The sequence below is a fragment of the Schistocerca cancellata genome, unplaced genomic scaffold (genome assembly GCF_023864275.1).
Source record: "Schistocerca cancellata isolate TAMUIC-IGC-003103 unplaced genomic scaffold, iqSchCanc2.1 HiC_scaffold_549, whole genome shotgun sequence".
In the NCBI taxonomy this organism is placed as follows: Eukaryota; Metazoa; Arthropoda; class Insecta; order Orthoptera; family Acrididae; genus Schistocerca; species Schistocerca cancellata.
In genome coordinates this window covers 70,001-75,000 of record NW_026046562.1, presented here as the reverse complement: position 1 = coordinate 75,000, position 5,000 = coordinate 70,001, and the positions used below count along the sequence as shown (strand labels likewise).

The 5,000-nt window shown below is 52.5% G+C and overlaps 1 non-coding gene across 1 annotated transcript in view; it reads right to left on the bottom strand.

Moving 5' to 3' along the window:
* The window catches only part of LOC126130120 (small subunit ribosomal RNA), a 1,909-nt gene extending 815 nt beyond the window's left edge, over window positions 1-1,094 (bottom strand). The window contains exon 1 of the ribosomal RNA XR_007527364.1: window positions 1-1,094. This exon is cut by the window's left edge and continues 815 nt beyond it. This is a non-coding gene — a ribosomal RNA (small subunit ribosomal RNA).
* Window positions 1,095-5,000: the final 3,906 nt, after the last annotated feature.

The window sequence follows — 5,000 nt, the reverse complement described above, 5'->3', positions numbered from 1 at the left end:
GCCTTCGAACCTCTAACTTTCGTTCTTGATTAATGAAAACATACTTGGCAAATGCTTTCGCTTCTGTTCGTCTTGCGACGATCCAAGAATTTCACCTCTAACGTCGCAATACGAATGCCCCCGCCTGTCCCTATTAATCATTACCTCGGGTTCCGAAAACCAACAAAATAGAACCGAGGTCCTATTCCATTATTCCATGCACACAGTATTCAGGCGGGCTTGCCTGCTTTAAGCACTCTAATTTGTTCAAAGTAAACGTGCCGGCCCACCCAGACACTCAATAAAGAGCACCTTGGTAGGATTTCAACGGGGTCCGCCTCGGGACGCACGAACACGCACGAGGCGGTCGCACGCCTTCGGCTCGCCCCACCGGCAGGACGTCCCACGATACATGCCAGTTAAACACCGACGGGCGGTGAACCAACAGCGTGGGACACAAATCCAACTACGAGCTTTTTAACCGCAACAACTTTAATATACGCTATTGGAGCTGGAATTACCGCGGCTGCTGGCACCAGACTTGCCCTCCAATAGATACTCGTTAAAGGATTTAAAGTGTACTCATTCCGATTACGGGGCCTCGGATGAGTCCCGTATCGTTATTTTTCGTCACTACCTCCCCGTGCCGGGAGTGGGTAATTTGCGCGCCTGCTGCCTTCCTTGGATGTGGTAGCCGTTTCTCAGGCTCCCTCTCCGGAATCGAACCCTGATTCCCCGTTACCCGTTACAACCATGGTAGGCGCAGAACCTACCATCGACAGTTGATAAGGCAGACATTTGAAAGATGCGTCGCCGGTACGAGGACCGTGCGATCAGCCCAAAGTTATTCAGAGTCACCAAGGCAAACGGACCGGACGAGCCGACCGATTGGTTTTGATCTAATAAAAGCGTCCCTTCCATCTCTGGTCGGGACTCTGTTTGCATGTATTAGCTCTAGAATTACCACAGTTATCCAAGTAACGTGGGTACGATCTAAGGAACCATAACTGATTTAATGAGCCATTCGCGGTTTCACCTTAATGCGGCTTGTACTGAGACATGCATGGCTTAATCTTTGAGACAAGCATATGACTACTGGCAGGATCAACCAGGGAGCTGCGTCAACTAGAGCTGAGCAGCCGGCCGCCCGGGAGTGTGTCCCAGGGGCCCGCGCGAACACGCAAGCGTCCGCTCAATTATTCTGCAAACAGGAGGAGGCTGAGCTCCCCTGCACAATACACCTCGAAACCCTCTCAGGTCCCGGCGGCGCGCAGCGCCGTCCTAAGTACTTGGTCGGGTTCGAGAGAGGCGCAATCGCCCGGAGTTAGGCGAGTAGACGCTTTAGGTGCGACCACCCGTGCTCCCAACTGAGCTTGCCGCTGCCGACAGAGGCCCGGGAGCGTGCTGTCGTGGCATTGCCGGCGGGAGACAACACGCGCCACCTACGGTGACCGGCAGCTCCAACGCCAGCGCCACAGAAGGGCAAAGGCCCCACGTGGGTGCCGAAGCGAACTCTCCCAGCACAGCGCACGTGCCAACACGTCTGCACAACTGCGATACAAACCACCAGCGAGAACCGCTGGGGCGACCGAGCAGCAGACGGCGTCGCGGCGCCGAGTGCCGGGCGGCGGCGCATCCTCAACGCACACAGTCCTCAGTCGGACCAGCACACTGCAGATGTCCACCGCGCTTCGCACCGGGCCCGCGAGGACCCACTTTGGCCGCCCGGCGCCGCGCGCAGGGTGCCCCGGCGCGCAGCTGCGCCGCCTGCCGCGTCCGTCGGCCGGCGCGCCTGCCACTGGGCGCCCCCACCAGCCGGCTGTAGCGCGTGCGCCCACGCACCGCGCGGCCAGCACGCCGGGCGGCCCCCCCTCACCGGCCGGGGACGGTCCCACCCAGCCACCGCCGCGTATCGCTTCACACACAGATTTGCCCTTACTGATTTACCTCCAGCAACAACAACCGCACCACAATGGGTTTACCAGTTGTTCATTTGCGTAACGTCACCAGCAAACGTAGACGTCCATCCCAGTTTGCAAATGCAACGATTATTGCATACCTGTCTGTTAGGTGTCACGACACACTACGTCTGCCCACATACACGCAACAAAATGTGCACGACTAGAGAACACGTGGGAGGTGGCCCCCTACGTATGCGATGTCCATTACGAGACCGACTGTCAACCAGCATCTGTACCATGTCGCAGATGTGGAACGCGGTGCACCATGCTATCACACTGTGTGAGAAGAGACGACTACGTTTGAATACACGCGCCACTACATCAACAGACGGCTCATGCTGATCGCCATCCAGGGCGTCCGTTAATCCCACACGTCTCTATGGCGTACCACACTGCAATGTAGCTGTTATGGGGAGACGGCACGTGGCTGAGTGCACAACATTTGGACCGTATGGTTCGCTGTTGTTGGGCGCAGTCGTTGTACGGTCACACATGTGCCACAGCGTATCATGCAGTACATACGGACCTATGTGCAGTACAATGTGAGGGTTAAGCTTACGACATCAGCGGACAGTGGACACAGGCCGTACCACGACGTAGACTGAGCGCTTCGACATGCGAATGCCAGTGAACAGCTGCGAAGGGCATTGAACACGCAAGCACCTGAACGACCAGCGTGCGAAGGCAGGGGGGAGGGTGGGGGCGATGTACATCCTGCAGTCGTCCACATTACAGTGTACAGCGGGAGCATGTAAAAAGTAAGCAACACTTGCGAAGTGTTGAACATGAAACGATACACAAGAGGGTGGGCGGTGCGAGTAGCGAACTATATTCAGAGGGTTGTGGTTAGACAACACTGGATTAATGTAACGTGTCATATGCCAATTACAGAGCAGGTTAAGGCACAACTTGGGTTAGGTTAAGGCACAACGTGGGTTAGGTTAAGGCACAACTTGGGTTAGGTTAAGGCACAACGTGGGTTAGGTTAAGGCACAACGTGGGTTAGGTTAAGGCACAACGTGGGTTAGGTTAAGGCACAACGTGGGTTAGGTTAAGGCACAACGTGGGTTAGGTTAAGGCACAACGTGGGTTAGGTTAAGGCACAACGTGGGTTAGGTTAAGGCACAACGTGGGTTAGGTTAAGGCACAACGTGGGTTAGGTTAAGGCACAACGTGGGTTAGGTTAAGGCACAACGTGGGTTAGGTTAAGGCACAACGTGGGTTAGGTTAAGGCACAACGTGGGTTAGGTTAAGGCACAACGTGGGTTAGGTTAAGGCACAACGTGGGTTAGGTTAAGGCACAACGTGGGTTAGGTTAAGGCACAACGTGGGTTAGGTTAAGGCACAACGTGGGTTAGGTTAAGGCACAACTTGGGTTAGGTTAAGGCACAACTTGGGTTAGGTTAAGGCACAACTTGGGTTAGGTTAAGGCACAACTTGGGTTAGGTTAAGGCACAACTTGGGTTAGGTTAAGGCACAACTTGGGTTAGGTTAAGGCACAACTTGGGTTAGGTTAAGGCACAACTTGGGTTAGGTTAAGGCACAACTTGGGTTAGGTTAAGGCACAACGTGGGTTAGGTTAAGGCACAACGTGGGTTAGGTTAAGGCACAACGTGGGTTAGGTTAAGGCACAACGTGGGTTAGGTTAAGGCACAACGTGGGTTAGGTTAAGGCACAACGTGGGTTAGGTTAAGGCACAACGTGGGTTAGGTTAAGGCACAACGTGGGTTAGGTTAAGGCACAACGTGGGTTAGGTTAAGGCACAACGTGGGTTAGGTTAAGGCACAACGTGGGTTAGGTTAAGGCACAACGTGGGTTAGGTTAAGGCACAACGTGGGTTAGGTTAAGGCACAACGTGGGTTAGGTTAAGGCACAACGTGGGTTAGGTTAAGGCACAACGTGGGTTAGGTTAAGGCACAACGTGGGTTAGGTTAAGGCACAACGTGGGTTAGGTTAAGGCACAACTTGGGTTAGGTTAAGGCACAACTTGGGTTAGGTTAAGGCACAACGTGGGTTAGGTTAAGGCACAACTTGGGTTAGGTTAAGGCACAACTTGGGTTAGGTTAAGGCACAACTTGGGTTAGGTTAAGGCACAACTTGGGTTAGGTTAAGGCACAACTTGGGTTAGGTTAAGGCACAACTTGGGTTAGGTTAAGGCACAACTTGGGTTAGGTTAAGGCACAACTTGGGTTAGGTTAAGGCACAACTTGGGTTAGGTTAAGGCACAACGTGGGTTAGGTTAAGGCACAATGTGGGTTAGGTTAAGGCACAACGTGGGTTAGGTTAAGGCACAACGTGGGTTAGGTTAAGGCACAACGTGGGTTAGGTTAAGGCACAACGTGGGTTAGGTTAAGGCACAACGTGGGTTAGGTTAAGGCACAACGTGGGTTAGGTTAAGGCACAACGTGGGTTAGGTTAAGGCACAACGTGGGTTAGGTTAAGGCACAACGTGGGTTAGGTTAAGGCACAACGTGGGTTAGGTTAAGGCACAACGTGGGTTAGGTTAAGGCACAACGTGGGTTAGGTTAAGGCACAACGTGGGTTAGGTTAAGGCACAACGTGGGTTAGGTTAAGGTAGAAATTGCGTTACATTGCGGTACAAATTGCGTTACATTGCGGTACAAATTGCGTTACATTGCGGTACAAATTGCGTTACATTGCGGTACAAATTGCGTTACATTGCGGTACAAATTGCGTTACATTGCGGTACAAATTGCGTTACATTGCGGTACAAATTGCGTTACATTGCGGTACAAATTGCGTTACATTGCGGTACAAATTGCGTTACATTGCGGTACAAATTGCGTTACATTGCGGTACAAATTGCGTTACATTGCGGTACAAATTGCGTTACATTGCGGTACACATTGCGTTACACATTGCGGTACACATTGCGTTACACATTGCGGTACACATTGCGTTACACATTGCGGTACACATTGCGGTACACATTGCGTTACACATTGCGTTACACATTGCGGTACACATTGCGGTACATTGCGGTACACATTGCGGTACATTGCGGTACACATTGCGTTACATTGCGGTACACATTGCGTT